We start from the raw sequence: 27,052 nt of genomic DNA, 5'->3' as shown, positions 1-27,052 counted from the left end.
CATTCTAACATTCAGGAATGACTTGGGTAAACAGTCCTAAGTTTTTATAATTACTGAATGTTATTTAATTTTGCAAAAGAGATTAGCAAGGACGAAACAAGCTAGATAGTGGTGACTGTCAACTTGCACTTGCTACTTTTGTATATATCATTTAATTTCAAACCCAAAATACCATGGAGGTAGTTACTGTTCCATTATTTAAAAAAATTTTTCTAGGATTTGGATAGTTTGTCACAGTGAAGCCCTTTACACTCTCATGCAAAAGCATTCTCTTTGAGACAGCTTGTTTCAGAAAATTTCCACACTTTTCTAGTGTGAAAGCAAAACAAGAAAAAGAAAAAGCAGGGTTCAGTGGTAGAGCACAAGATAAGGCAAGGGAGTACTTGAACCAGTCTCCATTCCTATAATTCCTATGCATCTGTTTGCAAACTCTGGGGAAAATAAATTAGGTTTATAGTTCAAATCTACACCAGTCTCTATACTAGATCATTGAGGAGTTGCTTTTTTTTTTTTTTTTTTTTTTTTATCCTAAGAAAGTAAACAATTCATCTACTGCTTCACATGCTATTTTTAAAGTTTTCACATTTGGAAACAGGGTACATACAACAGGATGCTTATTCACAAAATAGGAATAGAAGAAGGATGTTAAGCATGTTTTCTTTTTTTCCCCAGACTCAAAAGATTGTTGGAACTTCTCCCAAAACAGTTTACAGACCACAGTTTTTAATTTTATTTTATTTATTCATTTTTTGGTGGGTGGGGGTGGGTACCAAGGATTGAACTCAGGGGTACCTGACCACTGACCCACATCTCCAGCCCTATATTTTATGTTTTATTTAGAGACAGGGTCTCACTGAGTTGCACCTCGCTTTTGCTGAGGCTAGCTTTGAACTCACGATCCTCCTGTCTCAGCCTCCCATCTCTGCCTGCAGAGGCACTGAGATTACAGGCATGGGCCACAGCACCCAGCCAGACCACAGTTTTGATAAACATATTTAAAATGAGTATGGAAATTATAACTTTAACTTAGGCCACTGAAAGTCATATATTAATTTACTTAGTAAAAGCTATCTTTTTTTAAAAAATCCAGTTCCTGAATTGTTTGACCCATCTCAATTTTCAAATTACAAGGAAAAGGTTTTCAGGAAAAAAAAAAAAAGTGTGGAGGAAGTACAGAACAAATCCCCACCACTCCCATCAACACTGATCTTTCTTTCCTGAGACCCAATATCTTTTCTCCTCTCAGGTTCCTACCTTTGAAAGTGACATTAACTCAATGAGTCAAACTGGGTTATATCAGAGACCGGATAGAAGAATACTTTCAACTAGCTATTCTAATTAACGGCACAGATTTTTCCCAATACATATTTCAAGCCACATATGATGGTACATGCCTATTATCCCAGGTACTTGGGAGACTAAGGCAGGAGGAATGAAAGTTCGAGGCCAGCTCAGGGCATTAAGGGAGAACCTATCTTAAAACATAAAAAGAGCTGGGGGTATAGCTCAGTGGTAGATTGCTTGCCTAGCATGCACAAGAGGTCCTAGGTTTAATCCCCCCTGCATTGAGGGGAATACATATTCAAAAATAAAGGTATGATGACAAGGAATTAACTTCTAAATGCACTGGCTTGGATTATGGTTGTGTTTCTTTTCAACTTCAAAATTATTTGATTACACTATAAGAACATTTTGTAGTTTATTTAAAAATTATATTTGTAGTTTATTTAAAATTTATCACAGGAGAAAGACATTCCAGTTTCTTCAGGACATTTGGGACTGGATAAACTGGGAAAATATACACCCAACTGATATGGAAGAAGCTACAAGGCTTCCTCATGCAATCCTTAACCTATTAACAGTGGGGTAGAGCAAGTTTTTCTTAATAGTAAAGAATACATCAGTTCCATTCCTTTAAAGATGAACACCTAGCATACAAAAGAACAGATATTCAATTCTTTCACAATCAAGTCCTACATTTAAAAAGCTGCCCTCCAGAGAGGGAAAAAGAGAGAGAGAGAGAGAGAGAGAGAGAGAGAGAGAGAGAGAGAGAGAGAGCACGCATGTGTGCTAAGTCTTACAACTTTTTATCCCTACCACAGTATTAAAATCTGCCTTTTAAATTGACGCTGGTTTGTTGGCATAGAGGTGTATGCCTATAAATCCAGCAACTCAGGAGGCTGAGGCAGGAGGATGGAAAGTTAGCCTCAGCAATTTAGTGAGGCTCTAAGCAACTTAGCAAGACCTATCTCAAAATAAAAAATAAAAAAGGACTGGTAATATATCCCAGTGGTTAAACACTCCCTGGGTTTAATCCCCCATACCCAAAGAAGGTGTATGGATGCATATGACACTGGTTTTAATGGTGTGTGTGTGTGTGTGTGTGTGTGTGTGTGTGTGTGTTACTTGTAACATAAAAGGCCATTTATATTTTAGGATGCTGGGGATCATCATTTAAAAAAATGTACACTTTACACACTAGTAAATCTTTTGGTAAGACAAATGTAAATTTAAAGTAAACCTACAAATGGAAAAGGAAGTCATAATTCTCTAATTGCACAAGTGAAAGACACTATAATATTAGTCTCTATTCTTAATAATTAACCCTCAATGTTTTTTTTAATTCTAGCTTCCATCCTACCCTTTCCCCACATACACTCCCACAAAGTCTCCTGAACATCAAAGTTAGAACACAGTGTTAGGAAAAAAATTACAATAAACCTAGGATTAGATGATAAAATAGTTAATGTGCTTCTGTATGAATTACTGAATCAATATATGCATGAACCTAGTAAAAAGTGCTTCTAGTTATATTTTACAAAGAAATAATTTGTAGATTAGAAGCCAATGAGCATGAAACAAGTTTTCACCTTGACCCTACCAACTCAGTCAATAAAACTCTGGGAAAACATCAACGCCTGTTTCCATAATAAGAAAACTTAATTTTTCTCCCACACTTTAGTAAAATCTATAAATATAAATTTTTAAACCATGCTAATTAGTTACCAGAGTCCTTCAACCCACAGATCAGGTGTCCTACATTTTGTTTAGGTCCCGCCTTGAAAACAAACCCGATTGCCCCATTTTCTGAGAGGTAAACTCAGCTCCAGGCAGCTCCCTATGAAGTCACCGCGTTTGTTGTTTCAAAGATGCAATTAAACGAAAATGACACAAGTCTGTAGAAGAGATTAGCTGGAAGTGTGTGGAGGTGTAGATCCTATATGTGCAAAGCTAACGAAAACTGTGTTACTGTAAATCTTGGGGGCTATGTTTTTACCCATCCTCTCTTCTCCAATATATTTACAACAAAAAGAAATTCCTAAGACTTTTCTTGACTTGGGTTTAACTTTAGTTTTTCAGCTTCTGCACTTACAGCACCATGTAACGAGCAAAGGCGCGGAGGGGAGTGCGGGGGAGAAAAGAGTTTTAACTTGAGCAAGAAGAAAAGCAATAAAAGCTTGCATCAGAGAGAGTCTCCCTCTGCCCCCTTCCTCTTTCCCTACCCCCTCTTCTTCCAGCCCTTACACACACACATTCTTCTGGGCGGCCTCTAACCACACCATCTCCACAATCATTTACAGAAATTAGAAACAGACTTCGGGAGCCTTCTCTTAGCACGCACTGAGTAGAGCTGTCTGTAGAGGATGATGCGGCAATGTCACTCCCCATTACCCCACAATCTCTCACCCCCGCCCCCGACTTTGGGGTTTCATTCCCAAGAATCCGGCTTTCTCCCGCAGAGATGGCTCTGCCTAAATGCAATTTCTTCTCGTCCTTTCCCACCCCGGTCACCCTATCCTCACTCTAACATACAAACACACCCTACCAGCAAAACCAAAGAAAAGTTTCTTTCACCAGGGCAACCGAGGGGTTTAGGGGCTGGAGCAAAAGCAGAGAGAAGGAAGACGACGAGTGAGGGGTACTTTGGCTCTTGAGCATCCAGTCCAGCGCCCTGGGCCGCCCTACTCCTTACCCGCTCGTCGGGAGACCCGTTCCTGCTACTGGAGCGCGGAGCAAGGGTTGCGGGAACGCGACGTCCCGGGTGGCCGCCGGCAGCTGCCGCGGGTGCGGAGAGCCACCACTTCTTCTCCCCCAAGCTGCTGCGGGCGTGGGCTGAAGGAGCTGAAGTAGAAGCCTGGGAGAGGAAGAAGAGAAGCAGCATCTCCTCCTCCTCCTCAACGCCTTGGAAACGCCCCTCCGGCGGCGACCCCCGCCCGCTGCCTGACCCCAGAGCGATAGCGCACCAGCCGCCCTACGGTGCTCTGCGCCCCTTCAAGAAACTTCGCCGAACCCTCTAGCGAGAGCGCCTCAACTCCGGCCGCAGGCTCTGAGCGCTGCCGAGGCGGCTGAGCCGGACCGGGGAGCCGGGGAATGCTGCTCCGCCGCACGACGGTCTTTAGGGGCCGTAACCATAGTGTGTCACCCTCGCCGCGGCGCGGCCGCCTGAGCTACTGGCACTACAGGAGCTCCACCTCGGGCGGCCGCGCCGACCCCGCCCCTCAGTCCTGTCACTCAACTTTTCCCGGGCTCCAGAAGGACCGCGGATCTCCGACCCTGAGCTCCCCTCGACTTCATTGGCTCGTCTGGCTCTAGCCCCGCCCCCCCCAGGGACGAGGTCGGCTGGGAGACCGGCGCCCGGGTTCCCATGACAACCGGTGCCTTGGGCCTGGCTTTTCGTGTTCCTCTGAGTAGCCTGACGCTGAGGTTGATGGCCGAGCCGCAAAGTTCCGAGAGCCTGCTTTCTGGACTTTTTTGGGCTGAGATGAAAATGCATCCCAGGACCGCCACACTTCCAACTTCAGAAAAAACCGTGTGGCCTGGGGAGTGCGTGCCCCGGAGAGGAAGAAGCGCCTAACTGCTGGCTCTTCTCGGATCCACCTCAGTTACCCCTCCCCCCGCTTGCGCTCCCCTGCCTCAGCCTTGTTTCCATAATCTCTCCTGGAGATTTGGGCTTTGAAAGGGTGAGGGGAAGGTGGAAGAGAAAGACCAGAGCTGTGCCAGTTCCCTGGAGCCATAAAGCAAGTTCGAAATGGCGGGGTTACCGAAAACAGCCCCGTGGTTTAAAGTTGTAAAGAGATCTTCAAAGGTGTGGTGGCAACACAATTCAGAATGCCGTCGGGAAAACTCAAAAAATACTCAAAAATTTCAAAAAGTATGTAAACGCTGGTCTTGGTATTTTCTCTTATACAAATAAGAATAGTCCTAAAGTTTAAAAATTTAAATAAAAGAGGTTTAACGTAAGATAAAATAATCTCCATTTTTCTCTACATCCTACAAGTTGGCGAAAGTCAATCGTGTCGTCATTCCTCTCAGAGAAACTAAAAGATTTTTAAGTTTTAATAATTTACAAGTAAGTCTTGAAGAATTTATGAGCAAACAGTATTTAGTTGTTTGGGTTTTGAGTTTTAGTTTATCCTAGAGGTACAAGGTAACCTGTTCCACTCAAGAGAAGGAAATCCTCTGCCCTTGTCCCCGAGTTAATTTAGTCTAAAACCCCTCGTGCTGATCCCTCGGTAAATCTTTATTTCATGCCTGTCTCCAAAATGGAGAGATCTGAGGCTAATCTGGCTTCCCCTAGAAACTGCAATCCTAGGTTCCCCAGCCCCTGAGGCTGCTGTACATGTATGATGAATGAGGGAATTAATAGTAATGATTTACCTTTGGCTAGCACTTGAGTTTTCATTATCTCATTTACTAAATGAATAATTGTGATGGATGTCTTCAGTCAGATGTGCCTTGCTAGTATGCATTGAATGTGATTACTCACAGTGCTAAACAATGGAAAATACACAACAGAATTTTAAGATAAGGGCCCTGCCCTCAAGGAGCTAACCATGGAGCTAAAAAAGCAAGCTAGCACTCTTGAAGCAATTTGAGAACAATTATAGCTAAAACATTCAGGCACTTGGAGTAACAAAGCAGGTAAAAGAAAGTTATAAAGAAAGGGAATTTAATTTGGGCTTTGAAGGGTAAGTAGTGGAATGAATGAAGCAAAGATGAGGAAAGGAATTGAGGGAAACATCAAACTAAAAAGCAGCAGGAGGAATGAGAGGGGAAATAAATAGCAGTGAGAAGACCAGCGTAGTTGGAGTGAAAACAGAGGTGAATGGCTTGGGGGGCTGGGTAGGTCAGGGGATGTCCTAGCCCTTCCTCCAGTTTTAAATATCCTGGTTCCTGTATCAGGGAGGTAAAATAAAGAGAGAGAGAGGCAGATTTTGGAAGAACAAAAACTTTCATGGAACATCTGCTTCTGTTTGCCAATGAAAGAAAGTTTATATATTTATTGGAAAGAAAAACAGTATTCATAATACCTGCTAAAGCTTGTGTAGTCATGTCAAAAAGAAGGTGTAGAGAGAATAGCATTGGAAATTTACAAAAAATTAGAGAAACAACAGTGCTGTAAGCACTTTCTTTCTTTCTTTTAAATTAAGGACATTTCAGGTGGTTGCCCTCCAGGCCTTTTCACCAGTAATCCCTTTGTTTGGGATGAGCTGAAAGGCTGTTTTTAAAGTAAAGCTAGATAAAAAAAAATACACAAAAGGGAAATCTACAGATTAATCTCCTTTCAGATGTAATGAAAAATCCAAATAAAATATTACTAAATAGAACTCACGATTGATATGTGAAAATTAAGAGGAATTATTCCAGGTATATAAAAATCATTCAATAACAAGAACATTTTTATATAGTTGACTATATTAATAGGTCAAAGGAGAAAAACAGTATGTCTCAATTAAGGCTGAAAATGTTTATAAAATCTTGCATCATTCCTAATTTTAAAAAATGTTTTAAAAATTTGGAATAAATGATTTAAGAAGTAGATATGTTGTACCAAAACCAGCAACTTGCTTTATAAGTTAAACACTATAATTATTCCTGTTGAATTCAGGAACAAGGCAGGAACACTTACTATCAGACCGTTTAACAATGGAACTGATAGTCAATGCAATTAAATATGAAATAGAAATAGATTAAATGTTGTACTGCACATACATATGTCAGGATTGTCATTTGTATGCAAATGATATGAAAACCCAAAGGAATCAACTAAAAAACATTAAAAGCATTAATAGATGAGTTACTTTTGAAAGCAATAAAAAACAAAGTAACTAGTTATAAAATCAACATACAGATTGAGTTTTCCTGTGTATAAACCATAAGCAATTGAAAAATACAATATAAAAGGAGTTATTTTTCTGTTCCACTCAGAGAAGGAAATCCCCTGCCCCTGTCCCCGAGTTAATTTAATCTAAAACCCCTCGTGTTGATCCCACCAAAAATCAAATATTTAAAAATAAATACTAAAAGAAATTTATAAAAAATTTTAAAATAAACTTATAAGACACAAGAATTTTAGAAATAGAAAGGTACTTTAAATACCAAGATTCAAACATTGTATGATTATAATGTCTTTAAAAAGTAATCTATAAACCAGACATGGTGGGGAAGGCCTATAATCCCAGAGGCTCAGAAGGTTGAGGCAGGAAGATCACAAGTTCAAAGTCAGCCTTAGCAAAGGTGAGGAGCTAAGAAACTCAGTGAGAACCTATCTCTAAATAAAATACAAAATAGGGCTGGGAATGTGGCGCAGTGGTTGAGTGCCCTGAGTTCAGTCCCTGGTACCTCCCATCCCCCAAAAAACAATAATCTATAGGGGCTAGGATTGTAGTTCAGTGGTAGAGTCCTGGCCTCACACATGTGAGACACTGGATCCAATCCTCAGCACCACATAAAATAAATAAATAAAGGTACTGTATTCATCTAAAACAACAACAACAAAAAATTAAAATAATCCATATACCTAGTATAACTCTAATCAGATTGCAAATTCAAGGCCAACATTAGCAATTTAGCGAGGCACTCAGCAACTTAGCTAACATAATACTTTTGGGATTTGATAAAATAACTTAAAAATTTATTTGGAAGAGTATAACAAAAATAAGAAAACAATGAGTGGAGAAATCACAGTGACAAAAGTATTAAAATAAATTATAAATTACAATAATTATCAGCAAACTAAAGTGGTCAACTAGATGCAGTATCAGTAAAAGGGGAGGAATGTCTATCATTCAATTGGTGTTGAGAAATCTATTTCTCATATATCTTTTTTTGATTCGCAACTACATATCCTTTTTCAAAGTTTATTACATATCTATGCCTTGATTTTTTACTTTGTAATGTCTCTTTGATTTCTATATCAAATGTTTAGATGGGTTTAACTCTTGTGAGGCTGTACAATATTCTTTTGCTTAAATGTAGCATAGTTTATTGAATTCTTCCCTTTTCAATGACACATAGGTTATTCCCAAACTTTTGGTGCACCTGACAAATTGAAATACATTTTTTTTTGTATTTGGTTCTGGATTACATATGATATAGATTTGTAGGTTTTGCTTCTAGAAGTAATTGCTGGATTAAAGAATAGGCATATTTTATATGTTAATGGACAAAATCATTCTGCCATCTAGGAAGATGGGACAAATTATAGTCATCCTAACAAAAATAGAAAATTTCATGGCACACAGTTTCTCCACATCCCTATCAATACAGTGTTAACAAAATTTTTTGATCTCTGTCAATATGATAGAACCAAATTGTATCTGATTGTAGATATAATTTTCATCTCTCATATGAGCATCTTTTTGTATAGATAAGCCATATTTTTTTCTGTCACCAAGAATATTCTCCCATGTTTTCTTCAAAAACTGTTTTTTAAATATTTTTTAGTTGTTGATGGATCTTATTTTATTTATTTGTATGTGGTGCTAAAAATTGAACCCGGTGCGTCAGGCATGCTAGGCAAGTGTGCTACCACTCAGCCACAACCCCAGCCCCTCTTCAAAAACTTTTAAGTGCTTATTTTTCACATTTAATCTTTTTATCCATATGGAATCTACTTTGGTGGTAGCAGCAGCTGCCCAGTTGTCCCTATGTCTTTACCTAATAACTTAATATTCCCCCACTAGAATGAAGTGCTTTCTAAATATTTTAGGGTGTACTTCTAAGCTATCGTTGGTTCAATAATACTTAGACTTTAATGTAAAATATGAAGTCATAAACTACTAGAAAGAAATATAAGTGGATTTATTTAAAATCTCTGAGTAAATACAGTCTTTCTATATGCGCTGAAACTCAGAAATACTAAAGAAAATAATTTGTGAGAATACAGAGTTTCTGTAGTATAACGGAAAACAACAAACAAAATGCCTTAGAGGTTTTTTTGTTTTGTTTTGTTTTTTTATTTAAATACTCTTAGTACTTATAGTCTATATAACTGGCAGAGAACCAATACCTTGAATTAAAAAAAAAATTTTTTTTACAAGCCCAAAGTGATGGTGAATGCCTGTAATCCTGTAATCCCAGCTACTCAGGAGGTTTAGGCAGTAGGATTGCAAATTCAAGGCCAACATTAGCAATTTAGCTAGGCACTCAGCAACTTAGCAAGAAAGAGTCTCAGAAATAAAAAGGACAGAGGTTCAGTGGTAGAGTGACCCTGGGTTCAATTCCCAATACCAAAAAACAAACTTAAAAATCAATAAGAATAATAGTATGATTGAGGGTTGTGCGAAATTGGAGAAAGACATGAATGAAAAATTTACAAAAGAACACATATAGACAAACAGTAAATATCTGGAAACAACAAGTACTACAGAAAGAAAAATTAAAAGAGAAATTTCATTTGTAAGTTTTAAGTTGAGAATATTTTAAAGACATAATATCTAATATTGATGAAAATATGTGAAATAGGTAATGTTCAATGATGGTAAAATTATAGATTGGTTTATTCCATTTGTGAGTTCAATTTCAATGTGTTTCATTATTTATAATATTTATAAACACAAATACACATACTGGGAATACAGTTTGGGGGATCTGATGTCCGTTATAGGGTCCAGTTATGTCCATGAGTCCCACAGAAAATATTTCCAACTAAGTGTGTCACAAGAATGATCCCTAAACGGTGAGCATTCTGAGATCCGTTTGCCATTTGGTGCCAAATTAATTTTTTTGTCATTTCAGTAAATTTACATTTCAGTAAGTTCACAAAGAGATTTTTTATCTCTCCAAAATATTAAGATTGCATACTTTTAAAGACATCAATTTTAAAATATCACTTTTAACTTAAAGGTTGAAATTGATTCTGGGCTAATCCAAATTTGTAATCTGCAGTGTTTTCCCAGCTGGCTTCTTGTGTTGTCCTCAATGTAGAATATTTATATTCTAGCTTGGACTAGCTATGTTAGTGTTGTTTTTGTTTTTGTTTTTTTTAAGTCCAGAAATATATTATCTATACTTTCTTTCTTACAGGTAAAAACTGTGATGGGAACTTTGCCCAGGAGAGAAGCAGAAGCAAGATAAGTCACCCACCAAAACATAAGCAGGTAATTGGAGCACAAACTCTGACAGTGTTTAAGGAAGACTCTGTGAGGCAGCACTAACACTTCCAAGTGAGCCAAGAATTAGCTGGGGGGGAAATGCAGTGATGGAAACCAGATAGGACTACAATTACCCTCGGGTCCACTGAATAAACAGGTTATTTTCTTTTAGTAGCTGAACCCTCTTAAAATTTGAGAATTCCCTTAGGATGTAGAGTTACAGGACAGCAATGGCATAGATAACTCTAAATGTTGGGAGGCAGCTTGGTAGCTCAGCACACTGAAAAGAGCAGTGCATTTACACTCAGAAGACCTAAGTGCAGTCTTTTCAAATTCTTTGGTCCTCATTTTCCTCATCTACAAAGTGAAACAACTAAGAATAGCTAATATGTTCCATATATGATAGCCTATAAATATTCAGCAGGATCAAATGAAATAGTGCACAAGAAGTGTTTGAAAACTGTAAATCACAATTTAAAAAAATCAAAAACAAGGACAAGAAGTTGTATAGGTTTTTTGGAATTAGTGGGGGTTTAAATGAGATAATTTTTTAAAATAATCTCATTTTGAAAAAAAAAAGTTTGGAAAATGTTTTTTAGGTACTAGAACTAGGTAGCCTCTATGAAAGCTTAAGCCAGAATTTTACTTTATATTTATTTATTTATTTATTTATTCATTCTACTGAGAGTTGAACCCAAGGCACTTTACCCCTGAGCTACAACCCCAGCCCGTTTGTTTTTCATCTTGAGATAGTCTTGGCTCAGTTGCTTAGGGCCTCACTAAATTGCTGAGGTTAGCCTCAAACTTTAATTCTCCTGCCTCAGCCTCCCTAGTCACCAGGATCACAGGGGTGTGCCACCATATCCAGGAAATTCAGAAAAATTTAATTGCGGTACTCCTGTAATTTATACTTTTCTTTGCCAACCAACTTCTTTGATACTTCACTCTTCCAGTTGCCCCTCACTGGCCCCAAACTAACCGGGGTGATGGAATTAGGGCTGGTTGCACATTAGTCTAAGTGCAATCATATATTCCTACTTAGTTTTTTTAGTTCTTCAAGGCTCTACCTGAACCAAAATCTTTTCCTTACTTAAATTCTTTAGCCAGAAATTCTCACATTCAGTTACTAATGAGTTAAACTGCTAAAGGTGTTATCTTCAGAAGATTATAGTTAAAATTCCCTTTACCTTCTAGCTCTTTCTCTTCGCACATTACCCTGGATTGGTTTATCAGATTAGCTAGTTGTCACTTTAAACCCTGAGGGAGAAAGATACTGAAGCAGTAAATTCTAATTAAAGAAGAGAAAGGAGAAAAGAGGGGAAGCCAGTTTTGTGTGTGTGTGTGTGTGTGTGTGTGTGTGTGTGTGAGAGAGAGAGAGAGAGAGAGAGAGAAAGGTGGGGGGATGGAGAGAAATTTGGTGGCAGGAGAGAGGAGAAACCTGAGGTATGTGGGTGACCCTTAGGGCTGATGATACAAAGGGAGGAGATCAGGGAAGTATATGTGGTACTAAAGAGGTGTGGCACTGAAGTCAAACTGCGTAATTTACAATTTTTATTAGGGTTGGTCCTGTCTGACTCATTTCTACTACTTGTCCTGGCAAGTTATGTAACTGCCTATTGAATTTGGTTGAAGGGAGTATGGCAAATAATCATAATCCTTCTGCTTTTTGAAACTTAGCTATGTTAGAACATACTGTAGGCAATTTAATATGAATATACTGTCATCTAAATCTGACCCAGGGGGACTTGTCTTTTGGTTCACGGCTGCTAATCATGATTTTTTTTTGTTGTTTTAAAGTATTCCGTCAAATGGAGGCCAAGGCAGAAGTTAAGCTTTCTAGGTTATGTTCTCTTTTAAAGTGGTGATTGTACACTGTGATGTGAGTAAGTTGCTAGGCAAGAAAGTTGATCATGAAAGGCTTTGTCAGGTGGAGCTGGAATTTTTAATAAAACTAAACATCACTTCAGTTAAAAAAATTAAGTTGATTGCCTTAATTTTTACATTTCCCTCCATAATGTCTAATGGAAAACTTCAAGGAAAATGATCTTACATGTAGAGACTAGTTATCATTTTGGAACCCAATCCAGACTTATTATACTCATATAAAAAGGGGAAGTGCAGAACCTGCTACATTTGATAACAATATGAGAAGAAATTTGTCTTAGAAAGCTGAAGCTGTTAGGATGCATAGTTCTTCAGCAAAAACAAAGAACTATAAAACATTATACATAAATAACTTAAGCATTTTATTTGTACTAGAAACCTATCATTATATTCATTAGCCAATCTTTTGATGCTGGGCCAAGTCCCTTTGACCATAGATGTGCTGTTGAGAGGTCTAAGTTGTCTTTTTTAAAACAAACTGTTCCCATATGCATTCTATTTTAGTTTTTGTTAAAAGAAATGTAAAACTTAAAAACACTTATGAAACAATATTAATTTAGAATACTTCTATATTTGCATAATATATTCCAGTTTTCTTTCCCATAGTAATTTATGGCAGTAACTTGTCTTTTCGCAGCATCCAACTTCATTATTTTTTAAATTGTGGTAAAATATAACATAAAAATTGTCGCTTTAAACTTTCTTAAGTAGTTTGTGTGTGTGTGTGATGATGATGGGGTTTGAACCCAGGGATATGTGCATGTGAGGCAAGCACTCTACCAACTGAGCCTATATCCCCACCCTTTGATTTCATTTTTAATAGGGAAAATCTCTTTTTTACTACGTTTAGTAAATCATATAAAAATTAAATTACCTATTTACGTTAGCAGGAATAACTCCTTAACAATTTGGAACTCTCACTAAAAATAATTGCTTTTTACATAAGTTTCATAAGAATAGGAGTTTTGTCTGTTTTGTTGACCATCCTAGAACAGTTCCTGTTGCATAGTAGGCATTGATGTTACTGAAGGAAGGAATGAAAGACTCTCTGTAGTGATAACTCAGCAGGAGAAACATACATATGTAGGCATATTATAATATAGACCCTTTATAAACAAATCAGAGACCACAGGCATTATTCTGGGTGTTTATACAAGAAATGGAGAACATTGGTTAATGGTTTGATTAAGTGGATGTTATTTAATAGAGCTATTAATTTTGAAAATTTTCTGCATATAATGCTTAGTACAATATCTTACATGTCATAAGTATTCAGCAAATCTTAGTCTTTGTGAGTTTGTTGGTTCATCTCTTTATTCTTGGAGAGAGAGAAGGGAAGGGCAAGGACAAGAGACAATAACAGTGCGTACAGTAGCTCAACAATGTCTGAGCCAGCTTCACTGCGATTCTCCCTGCCTTTCTCTTGCAATTAAAAAAAGACTGCTGTAATTCCAGGCATCCAAACCTCTTTGAACAGCCAAGGACTATCCTTGGCTGTTCTTTTTTCTATATAGAAAATTTAAAACTTTCCAGAAAACACTTCTCTCCAATGCTCTTTCACCCTCATGTGTTTCAGATTATATGACCATTTCTGATTGCAAGAAGAGCAAAGAATCAAGTACTTAGTTTTTCTAGCCTTTAGTGGAGGCAGGCATGGGAAACAGGGATTGGAAACAGCTATTGGTTTATTTAGACAGTAATCAGTCTCAGCTATTTTAATATCTGTAGTGTGGATATAACTACATGCTGAGTTATCTTCAGTAGGTAGTGAGGGTAGGTAAATAGGTAGGTTATTTAGACATTAAGTTTTTCCATGAATCTGTATGTAAACAAGTAAGATCTTATGTGTGATTTCAATTCTAAATAAATTATTTGGGATTTGAATAATTCAGTAATATTTTCATAAGATAATGATTTTATTTATATCATCTCAAATGTGATATAGTCATGTTCAGACTGTAAACACAGTAATATAAATATACAATTATAAATTAAAGTTCAAAAATCTTATAAAGAGATTACATTTTATATAAAGTATCATTGATTTTTCATACCATAGAAAGTTTCCTATCAAATTACTAGTCTTTCAGGGCCTATCAGTTTAGTTCTCAATTTATGTTTGATGGTCGTCAGTGTCAGGCCACTGACTCTCTTCTCACACAATGTAATTTGTATAGGTGTGTTTCTTTTAGATGACACAGATGATTATTTTAGTCTTATCCTAATTAATATATTAATCTATGTAAAATGTAATCTCACTAAGGCACAAGAAGTGTGTTATGAGAGTGAAGACAGAACCTATAAAAGTAATTATTTGATATTATTTTATTAGACTTCAGATAGCTTTTGTAAAACTCAAGTTTTCAATTTGTATTTCCATGACATATGCAAAAATCCTTGCTTGATTTTGGGTTTTATATTTTGATTTTATATTTTGTATTTTGGGTTTTATTTTTCTCTGAAAAGCATGTATTGATCCTAAGAATATGGTATTCAGTCCTTGAAAATAATACAAATTTTGTACTGTATTTCTGACAAAGTAAACAAAAATTCATTAGAAAATGTGCCTTGGACTTTCGAATAACTTCCTCCCAAAGGGAACTATTTTCTATTTTAAAAGATCTAAAAGTAGGACTGAGGATGTGGCACAAGCAGTAACACGCTCGCCTGGCATGCGTGCGGCCCGGGTTCGATCCTCAGCACCACATACAAACAAAGATGTTGTGTCCGCCGATAACTTAAAAAAAAAAAGATTTAAAAGTAGTTTTAGCTTAACTTTTCTATTCTTTCCTAGATGAATTTTAAATTTATTATTATTTTCATTTTTTAGAGATGATAAATGGTAAAATATTTCATGTGTTCTTGAAGGCAAAAAAAATTTTAAAATAGAGAGAAATAAAGAAAGGAAAATGTTTATCAATTCACTTTGAAGCAGCTGAGAATTCCTATTACTCTTGGCAACTAATAATAAATGATATTTTAACAAAAATGAATTCCTGGGTTGGGGGTGTAGCTCAGTGGTAGGGTACTTGATAGCATGTGTGAAGCTCTGAGTTTGATCCCCAGCACCACAATAAATAAATAAATTTCTATTTGGACATCAATTGTCCAAACCACTTGATTCATATGTTACCTCAGTAAAGACAAAAAAAATTTAAAAAGATAAAGAAGGATGGCAATATAGCTCAGTGGTAAAGTGCTCCTGCAGTCAATCCCCAGTACCAAAAAACAAAACAAAACAAAAACAAACAAACAACAACAAAAAAAAATAATAGATTCTGTTCAAAGATACATGGATAGAAGTTGTATAAAGAATTTAGAGTTCTTATACTTCATCTTCACTAAAATGCACATACAAACATATAATGATGAACTACTCCAAGAAAGATACCTTGGTTCTGCAAAACTGAACAAGAATGAACATAACAAATTTGTTCAGAGCAAACGAACACCCACCGGGAATATTTGGTGTCAATGAAACATTTTCAACTGAGTTTTACTAAAATGCTTACCATTTTTCTTTGGTTTTTATGTTCATGCTTGTGAGCATACATAATTTTCATGGAAGAATCTTGATTAATTTTCTTTATTTGAGAGATGATATAATTAATATTTGACTGAATTTTTACCATATTTTAATTACATATTATTTATCAACTTTTAGCAGGTTAAAAGGGGAGTTCGTTACTTTCTTACTTTGTTTATGGTTGTTTTTCAATAGATAATAAATTCCTTCTAATTATTTTACACATGTGTAAATATTTCCTCTTCCTGTTTTTGGCATGAAGGTGCTATTTTATTTCTTCCTATAGATTTTATTTCAGATAAGGGTATGCCTTTATGCCTTAAATTGATTGATTGCTGGTTCTTCTCCCTGTGTTCTGGGAAGTGAGTTGAATCCATAGAAGACACAGAAATTTCCTTTCTCTCTTGAAATGTAAAAGGGCCAACTTTTTAATATGTACCCCCAAAATAATAGTAATTTGAATTAGGGCATAAGACCATTCATTCAAAGACCATTTACCATAGCAAAACCACAGAAAAATTCCTACCTGCCTTTGATTTCACAGTTCTAGGACAAATCAGCTTCACTGAGAAGCCCAAGGTCAAAGGATATTCCTGGATTATATTGATGTATGGTTGTCATGTGCTGCATTTTTCTTTCTCTCCTCTACTAAATCCCATATTCTGAGCTCTACTCAAATATCTTTCCCTCTGGGTTGTTCATGTTGCAGGGGATAGGGAAAGGGTTACATTACCTACACAATCCTAAGCACCTTGGCTTCTATTAAAATCTTGCTAAAAAAAAAAAAAAAAAAAAAAAAAAAACTTGATTTTTTACTATATTACTTAGTCTTTTAGCATTTATTTCATGATCTTTGACTATATCAGGTTTATACATAAGCATATATATGTACACATGCAATATCAAAATCTTTGCTAAAGCTCAATATTATTTAAAATTTACTTAATTACTACTAACAAGTTATGGAAAAATAACAAAGTTGAATGAAATTAACACCTTTTTACTTTTATACAAAGGACATTTTGAGATATTGTTGAATATTTGTCTCCAATACTCAAAATTACTACTTGTTAAACTATAAATTTTCTTTAGGTTGAGTTAATTAGTAACTTTTTAAGAATCCTAAAAAACATAGAAAATATATGCCTGATTTTTAAAATATTTTTTCCTCAGTATGAACTGAGAAACTGTAAAAATCTGTTAAATGACTATTATTATAGGCAATATTTTGATGATTAAATGATTAATAATTCTAAGATGGTAAGATTTCAGCTAGTGTATTAAAATTTATTCCAAAACATTATATGAAATAAAACAAGATATAGAAGAGTATATGGAAAATATGAATATATATTTTATGAAATGTGTTTCTTACATTTATATAAAGGAACATCAAGAGGTTCTTATTTTTTTAAAACATTTTTTTTTAGTTGTAGGTGGACACAATACTTTTATTTTATTTTTATGTGGTGCTGAGGATTGAACCCAGTGCTTCATGCATACTAGGTGAGCGCTCTTCCTCTGAGCCACAATCCTAACCCCAAGAAGATCTTATTTTTAAAAATGGTTACTTATGGGATGGGGATGTGGCTCAAGTGGTAGTGCGCTTGCCTAGCATGCGTGAGGCACTGGGTTCAGTTCTCGGCACCACATAAAAATAAGGAAAAGATATTGTGTCCAACTAGAATTAAAAAATAAATGTTTCTTTAAAAATGGTTATTTATAGGGAACTGGGAAGAATGCAGTGAATGTGAACAGTAGCAGGTGCAAGAACTCCTGTATACATTTTGATATCTTTTAGCTTTTTAAAACATGTGAAATGACCTAGTCAGAAATTAAGAGAATTCATAGAGAAATTTAAATACGAGAGGACACCTAAGAAAAATAAGATGAGGGGTAAGAAATAGAGATGGGGAAGATTCCTGCAGTTGGCTTTTGCTTTGTCTGAATGTGAAAGGTGAGATAACATGCGGATTCAATGTATTGTTGTAGCAGCGGCATAAACTTGGTATCTCTCTTTCTATTCTCTGCCGAATATCCTGTTGGTGGTAGAAGATATTGAGGTTGAAGGTGCATTTCTAAACTAGATTTGTATTTTTATATGAATTTTTAAAAATTGTATCTATGAATTTAAAATAATTTATTAAGAGTAAAAAAGTATCATCCTTATTTTACTTGCTTTCAGGGTTTAAAAAAAAAAAAAACAGCTTCATTGTTCCTCTAATGTGAATGTTTCTATATATGTAATGATAGAGTTGGTAATCTATCATTATCTTGTAAAGCTATTTTTTGTTTGCTTATAAGGTCTGAATAGCTTTCCATAACAAATCTGGATCTTCTGGATTTTCTGTCTGAAATGCTTCATTAAGTTGCAAGTTGGAACTTGACATGCAAGATGTCAATCAAGACAAACGTTTTTCTTTTTGTATATTATCTTTTCCATGAGCTTTTTTTTTTCCATCTCTGCATTCATTATAAAGATTTACTGAGAGATAACTCTTACAAATTACATTTTTAAAAATATTCTTAAAATAGGACATGGTGATTAAGCTGAAAATAGTCTCTCATATCAGTGTTCACCATTATTTTAACTTTTAAAAAGAAACATGTTGTATGTAACTCAATTAGTTCTTCTCAGGTCTTTTAAGAGAACAGCAGAAACAACAGAAACCACAAAATACAGTAATAGTACATTGGTTTTTATTCCCCCTACCAGGGTAAAGGCAATCACTTCCAATTCTTTAAGCTCTTTCTTCTGATATTTACTGTCTATTTCTAAATTGCATCTCCCCCGACCCCCAGTACTGGTGGTTAAACCCAGGGTAATCTACCACTGAGTCACAACCCCAGCCCTTTTAAAAATTTTATTTATGTATTTATTTGACATAGGATTTCTGTAAGTTTCTCAGGCTGACTTCAAACTTGTGATCCTTCTGTCCCAATCTCCCAAGTAGCTGGGATCATAGGCATGCATATGATCTAAATAGTATTCTTAAACCACTTTTGATTTAGTTTAGTTTAGTTTTGTTTGAGATAGGGTGGGGGTGGGGGTGGGGGTGGGGGTAAATTTCCCAGGCTGGCCTTGGACTCAATCCTCTCACCTCAGCCTCCTGAGAAGCTAGGATTAGGGCCTGTGCCACTGCACGTAAGTTTAAACTGCTATTGAAAGGCGGCAGAGTAAAGTTGTCAAGAGCTGTTAGGATTTAAATCTGCTGGGTCACTCGCCATTCCTTTTTATTTTTAGGTATTGTTTCTTAACTGCAGCACAATTGATATTTTGTGCCCTATAATTCATTGTTGTAGAAAGCTGTCAAATGCATGCAGAAATCTGTCTTATGTGTGGTAGATTGTTTAGCAGAGTCCCTGGTTTCTGTCTGCTAAATGCTAGTAGCACCCCCACCCCAGCTGGTAACAATTTTAAAGATCTCTGGATGTTGCTAAGCGTAGGGAGATGGGGTAGTAAATAAAATCACCTCCAGTTGAAAACCTCTGATCTTGGGGAAGTTGATTCAGTTTTCTGTACTTTTGCTCTCTCATCAGGAAATTGGAATTAATATCAAAACCTACCTTATAGAGCCAATACCAGGTTAAATGGTATTTGCCATCCACTTACTTCCTGATGTATAGTATGTAGTCTTTAAATATTTTCACAATAACACACTATTTTAAATTCTTAAGCTCTTTGTTTTATTAATAATATCCTTCTCATTTTCCTAATGCAATCATTATGATTTCTGTTTGTGTCAGTATTCAACCTTTATAATGATTATGATCAAGCAGTAATTTTCTCATGCTATTCTTTTCCTCCTAAAGTAAATAATTGCCCCCTTTTGTTGGCTTGTTTAGTTTTCTATGTACCTGAATCTCCTCAAATTGTCTACCAGAAATGTAAATATTCTTTCAGTAAGATTGGGTACAGTTGGCAAACAATTTTTCCCCTTTAGGGATGTTTTTACTAGAAGTTTGCAGTCTTCTGTTCCATTATGGGCTTGTTACTCTCCAGGCCTGACAGAGATCTCATCATGTGCCCATCTAGGCATCTTGGGTTTGTTGTCTCCATTCAGCAAAGAACTGAACAGGACACAGAGACAGCAGTTTATTGCAAAAGTGACAGAGACAGACTTCTCTGAAGACCAGAAAACTGAAGACTCCAGACCCTGGAGTCCCAGGGGGAAGTTTTGGCTTGTTCTTTTTATGGTCTCTGGAATTTCCTCCTTCCCTTATCTCTGCCCCTGGTCTCCTCACTACTGTTCACTGGTGTTCCCCATGTCCACATGTGCATTTTAGTTTTTCTCTCAGATCTCCCGCTTAGGAGCATCAGTACAGATGTGGCTGTCTGGGTCCCCGGCTTAGATACACAAGCACTTTTGTCACTGGGAAAGCTGACCTCATTGGAAGACCCTCTCTATGCTCCTTTGGTCTGGATCTGACTCTGACTTCCTCATTCACCATCTTGTTCTGGCTGCCTGTGTCCTTCTACATCTCCCTCAATCTTGGAATTTCTTTGTACCATTATCCTGGGGAATCTCCCTATCCTCAGGGTGTGTTTGGTCCCTTGTTTATGGATCTTATGTCTCTTTTCTTCTACTTTGTTTCCTTATTTTCATGGAATACAATTTCCAGTAAACCTATTGAATGTATAAAAATATGCTTATTCTAAATATAGTGTTGGAAATTATTTTCCTTCAAAATATTAAAAGCATTGCTCTATTGTCTTTTGACGTTCAGATTCAGAGTTACTGTTGAAAATTTTGCCATTCTAGTTTGAATTTTTAATATGTAAAATGTTTTCCTCGGTGGAGGATTTAGGCTCTTTGTCTACAATGCTCAGAAATTGCACGTAATGTCATATATATATATATATATATATATATATATATATATATGTCTTTTAAAATCATTACAGTGGGCAGTGAAAATTCAGACCTTTTGATTTAGGAATATAATTACTGTTCTTGTAATATAACTGCACTAATTTCCCTTCCTGAGGCCCCAGCCCAACCTCAAAATTTCTTTGAGGAGCTACCATTAATAAGATGCTTAAACTTTAATTTTATTTCTTTTTTTTTCTCTCCTGCTAATTGTCTTCTTTTTGTCCTTTCCCCCCTTTTTTTTTCTTAGAAGTTTTTCCCCCCACCCTATTAAAATCTTCTTCTTCCTTCCTCCTCCACCTCCTCCTCCTCCTCCCAGTGGTGTTTTTCTGCTGAGCTACATACCCGAACTTTATTGTATTTTATTTTAAGGCAGGGTCTCACTTAAGTTGCCTAGGCTGGCCTTGAAGTTAAGATTCTCCTGCCTCACCTTTCCAGGTTGCCACCATTGAATTTTTATGTCCTGAGTTTTAAAATCATAGCAGCTCTTTCTGGTGTTTCTTTAAAAAATATACAGTGTTAACCAGGTGGAGTTGCTATAATCCTAGCAACTTGGGAGGTTGAGGCAGAAGGATTGAAAATTTAAGGCCAGCCAGCAACTTAGTGAGACTCTATCTCAAAATAAAAAAAATAAAAATAAAAAAGGGCTGAGGACTATAGCTCAGTGGGTAGAGCACCCCATTCAATCCCCAGTACCAAATAAATATATCCATACATAAAATTATCTACATAAATAAATAAAAATTATCTTTCTTTATGTGCAGTATCTTGTCATCTCTTTGAAGGCATCAATATTCTTAAATGTTTTCTCTGCTTATTGTATTGTTTACCCCAAGTTCCTTTATTTTTTTTCTGTTTATTTTGATCTTATCTTTCATGTTAGAGGTTTCCTTCAGATGTTTTAAAACCATAGTGTACTTTTTCATGTTTAACAGTGAATTGCTTAGATCATAACCAAGTGGGATTTATTACAAGAATGTTGGTTTGCTATTAGAAAAGCTATCAATGTAATTTATCATATCAATAGAAAAAATAAAAGATCATCAGTTTATAAAAAAGCATTTGGAAATAATTTAAGATCTATTGATAATTTTAAAAATTCAGCAAATTAAAAGTAGAGAATAACATCCTCAACCTGATAAAAGATATTGCTGTGGTACGGATATGATTTTAGCATGTCCTGTAAATGCCCAAGGCTTGGACCTTAGTACAGTTATGCTGGGAAGTAGTGTGGACCTTAAGAGGTGGGACCTAGGTTTATAAGAATGTGAAGTTGGTTTTCTATTAGAAAAATAATCAATGTAATTCATCATATCAATAGAAAAAAATAAAAGATTATCAATGTATAAAAATCTCTGCCCTTGGAAGAGATTATGGGATACCAGTTTCCCTCTGCTAAAGTGATTTCTTCCTCACAGGTGCTCTTGCCATGATGCTATCTGTAGTTAGGCCTTTACCAGAGGTCAAATCAATGGTACCTGACCTTAGACTTTCAGCCTCCATAATTGTGGGCTTAATAAACCTCTTTTCTTTTTATTTCTTTGGTGTTAGGAATGGAACATAGGGCTTCATGAATGCCAACTGTATGTTCTACAGCTGAACTACACCCTTATCTCCAATAAACCTCTTTTTAAAATAAGTAGTCTGCCTCAGGTATTTCATAACAGTAATGAAAAATGAACTAATACACCTACAAACATACTAGAGCTAAAAATCATATTTAATGATGAAAGATGTTTATATTCTTCCTTAAATCAGAAAAAAAAGAAAAGATCTTTGTTGTAATTACTTCTGTGTGTTAACTTTGAGTTCTCCAGAAAATAGATCTAACAGCATGGAGCTCTCTCTCCAAACATTTGGTGAGAGATATTTATTATGAGGAATTGGCCCATATAATTATGGAGGTTGAGAAGTGTAAATTGCAGTCGAAGGCTAGGAAAAGACCAATGTCCCTTTTCAAGCAGACATGTATGGGAAAAAGAAGGAAATTCCCATTTCTTCCACTTTTATCTTGGATTCAGTCCTAACAGATTAAGTGATGCCACATTAAGGAGGGCCATCTACTTCACTAAACCCACTGATTCAAATGCCAATCTCATCCAGATATATCCTCAAAGACATACCCAGAAATAATGATTAACTTGGGTACCCTGTAGCACAATAAAATTGACACATGAAATTAATAATTTTATTTCATTAAATAGATGTTTAATGGTTTACTGATGTATCCGGCAAAGGACCAAAGTGATTTCACTAAAATAAACTCATTTTTGTTTTTGTTTCATGACTGGTAGTTTCTTAAGATATTCCATGCCAGTTTTTGTTTTCCATAGGTTCATTATTATCATCATATCAACATTACTTGTTTTGATACTGGAGATTGAACCCAGGAGTGCTTTATCACAGAACTACATCCCCAGCCCTTTTTTTTTCTTTAAGACAGAGTCTTGCAATGTTGCCCAGACTGACCATGAACTTGTGATCTTCCTGCCTCTTCCTCCCAAGTCACTGGGATTACAGGGGTGAGCCACTACTACCAGCTTCCACGTTACTTTTTATTAGCAACAGTATTTATTGAGTTCTTTTTGGTTGTAGTTTCTGGGGATAAAAATAGTGTATGTTATATCTGACTTGAATAGGGGCTCATACAGTAAATATATACAGTATAGCAAATGAACAGAAGGAAGAACAAAGTGATTAGCGAATTGTAGTACAGACAACACTTGTCCGAGGAGATCAGGGAAGAAAATGTTCCAGGAGGATCTGAACATGTACAAATCTTTTAGTGAGGAGATGGTTAGGAAAGGCTTCATGAAGAGGTAGCAGTTAAACTACATATTCAAGAAAGGGTACAACCTTTTTAATGAAGTAATAAAACACTAAGTAAAGGGGAAAATCATGAAACTAGAAAGAATGTGAATTTGTGTTCAAGAAACCATGAATAGAGTAGTTTACTTTGGACAGAGGTTTCATGTAAGGAAGTAGTTGGAGCTACATTTGGAGTGTTGATAGGCATGTAATGAGAGGCCAAGTGAAGGAGTTCAAAAATTTTTTTATTAGTTTTGTATTATTTTTTGGTGGTATTGGGTGGAGTGTAGGGGTATCAAACCCAGGGACTCATGCAGGCTAGGCAAGTGCTTTGAGCTACATCCTCAGTCCAAATTTAAAATGTTAATGCAGGAAGTAATTAGCTGTCAAAGATGAGGATGGGAGAGGAAACAAGTATTCTAGGCAAGCTAAATCTTATCTATTCCCGGGCCAAAGCATTGAATACTGTTAATTATTTTTGCTACATAAAAAATGCTACATCTATTTATTTTTTTCATTGTGCATTATTTCCTTTTGTTGGCTTTCAAAAGGCTAAATACAGTTTTATCACTAGTGATTCAGAAGAACCTTGAAGATCTTCCTGTGCCTCAACTCTGTATTCCTTTTTAAATTTTCGATCAATTATATTTTGAATCAACTGAAGTGTTAGCTTTTAGAAAGAAGATTTATGTTTGAGAGCATTTTTGTAGTCTACCATAGTGTTAAGAAATATTTCACTTATGCATTTAAGATTTGTATCCTATCTTCACTTTTAAAATCATTACAAAGTAATAAAAATGTTGGGATTTAAATCTGGTAGTTCATCTTAACATGGATTTGTTTCTTTTGAGAAAAGGGAGAGATGAGGGTATATATAATTTTAAAATAATATACTCTGGATTTCAACAATAAAATACATGATGCTCTGAGCTATTAAAAGCAAATTCCTGTATAGATAAGTTTGATCTCACTAATGTGAAGTCAGTACTCAGTAGGAAGGCAGACCTATCTTCTCTCCTGTCTCTATCACCTCATGTCCTGAGTGAACATGTGGGCCATTTGGCTGTCACACGTGCAGCCAGCTGCACTCTCAACAGGAGTGCTTGTGTGTATGAAGAATTCTCACAGCAGCACATTTTTAGGGTTAGACTTCCTCCTGCTAATCTGGATAAGTTCTCAGGATGCCAAATCTTTAAGCACAGTTTCCAGTGTGGGAGGCCCTTGAACCTCCCCCATCATCTCTGGTGTGAATGAATACAGATTGTTCCACAAGCCTAGGCAAATACTTTATTGTGTTACTTTCCAGAGTAGTTTGACCTTGTACACTTGAAAAATTCCTCCCTAAGACTGTCTTGCCCTACCGGAAATACACGCTTTTCAGGACTTTGAGGCCTAAATACAACTTAACGCATATTTGCCTATCTCATCTCCTTAAAATGGTGGTGGAAGAGGGCAAGGGGTCTCTCTTCATGGCTTCATACCTGTATGGGATCACACAGACTTTTTCCATCTCAGAGTAGGGAGTGGGAGAATGGGATTCATGTGGTGGTGTCTCAGCATTGCTTCATCCCTGGGCAAATACATGTTTTACATAACTGTTCCTTATCGTCTTTCTGTGGTCTAGTTTGCATTCCTTTTCAATCTTCTGCTATATCTTAAAGGAGAAAGAGAGAAAGACTATAAAGAAAAGGAGAAGCAAAGAGGTTTTGAATCAAGTCGCTTTGAGGGAGGCAAATCCTGTTCTACTAACACTTTCAGGAATTTTCCTCTTACCTTGTATTTCATTTTCCAAAACACCAGACTTCCAACACACCATACCTCCAACATCTTTCAGTGACCCGAAGGCTATTCACCTCAAAGCTATGCAAGCCAGAAATAGGTAGGTTAGATGTATCAAGCAGTCAGAAAAGTTACTTCACTCCTAATATGGGCCTAGTTACCCAAAATAGAGGACAAATGAGAGAGAGAGAGAGAGAGAGAGAGAGAGAGAGAGAATAGATATTGCAGCACATAAATCTGATCATTTAATTGGGTACAAATAACACTGCTACTTTAAAAATATTTTTTTCATTTTTAACTGATACATAAAAGCATAAAAATTGTTGAAAAAGTTTTGGTTTAGATATTCTGATTTCATTTTATCTCCTGGAATTTTCACAGTGATTTTACCCATTGACCACAATAGTGTTGTTTTCTTTTTTTTTTTAACCTCCCCCATATTTTTTAAATGAACAAAATGTTTATGTAAGAAATTGAAAGTTCTTTATCAGGAGACTATAAATCAAGATATTATTATGAATAAAATTGCTTTCTGTAGGTGAAATGTCAGCCCCATGTTTTTCATTTTTACCAAGGTTTCCATGACTTTTATTTCCACCTACACATTTGTTCTCATCTCCTCTACACTTGCTTGTTCCTCTCATTATATTTCATTCACACCTCACAAATATTTACTAAGTGTTCAATATATATAAGACACATGCCAAAGGCTATGTGGGTTTTTTTATATGCTTATAAGGGAGGAAAAAATGAGCATAACAATACAAAGAAATATTTGGCACCATAGAAGTGATACAAAGAAGAAACTTAGAGCATTCGGATGAGAGAGACAGCAGTTTCAGCTGAAGGGATTTCAGATAGGCTTTATGGAAGAAGCAATTTATGAACTTGACCTTAAATAGATGGGATTTTAACAGAGAGCGTTCTGAACACAGGAAACAGTATAATCCAAGGAAGACATATTGCAAATATGTCTTGTATATAGGGAATTATTTGCTGTGGAGTTTAACTTAGTGTTGGTGGGGATATTGCTGCAGACTAATTTGAGCAGCATGGTATCTGGTTTTAGTCTTATTGAGGTTGAGGCGAGATTAAGAATTAAAACTTTATTCTAACAGCATTAACTCTTGAATCTTTTGAACAGGACAGTCATGCAATAAAAGAAATTAGAAGGAAGAATCAATCCAGGAAGGATCAACAGGGGGATTTACTAGACTGAATGACCCAGAAGGGAAGAATTCTGGTGATGGAAGAATGAAGTGGTAAATGTCCAAACTAGTATGATAAAAATCTAAAATGGGCAGGGGGGACAATGATTTGACAAGAATTGTAAAGGAAGATGCAGTTTTGAGCTCTTCCAACTAGAATGTCAATTTTCTGAGATCAAGGACTATGTTTATTTGTCTCCCTAGTACACAGTACATTGCTTGGCATAGAGAAATATTTTATGATGAAAAAAATACCCTTATTTATTTTCTATTCTATCCACTTTCATATTGTCTAGTTTCAAAGAATTATGCCTCACATAGAAAATCAATCTACCTTCTTTTCTTAGCCTCCCCTTTTTCTATATAGCCAGTGCAGCTACTTTTCCATAAAAATACAGACTTCAATAACACCAACGCAGTTTTTCATTCACTGCAAATCAACAAGGAAAACAACAATGAAGAGGTGATTGTGAATAAGAGAGAGGAGGTTTGAGTGAATTGCTCTCAGTAAAAAAATGAAAGAGCTTTTGAAAGCAAGTTTAAATATGCCCAGAGTACATGAGAGGCTGGACTAAGGCATGATAGAATGATTGTTAGAAA

The 27,052-nt window shown here is 36.0% G+C and overlaps 1 protein-coding gene across 7 annotated transcripts in view; it reads right to left on the bottom strand.

The window, feature by feature from the left end:
- The window catches only part of Ptpn13 (protein tyrosine phosphatase non-receptor type 13), a 201,942-nt gene extending 197,599 nt beyond the window's left edge, over positions 1-4,343 (bottom strand). For all 7 annotated transcript variants that reach the window (XM_076864474.2, XM_076864476.2, XM_076864480.2 and 4 more), the window contains exon 1: positions 3,974-4,343. The gene's annotated coding sequence lies outside the window, so the exon portion shown is untranslated. The remainder of the gene's footprint in view (positions 1-3,973) is intronic.
- Positions 4,344-27,052: the final 22,709 nt, after the last annotated feature.

This window comes from Callospermophilus lateralis, chromosome 8 (genome assembly GCF_048772815.1).
Source record: "Callospermophilus lateralis isolate mCalLat2 chromosome 8, mCalLat2.hap1, whole genome shotgun sequence".
NCBI lineage: Eukaryota > Metazoa > Chordata > Mammalia > Rodentia > Sciuridae > Callospermophilus > Callospermophilus lateralis.
This window is presented reverse-complemented; position numbering and strand designations above follow the sequence as displayed.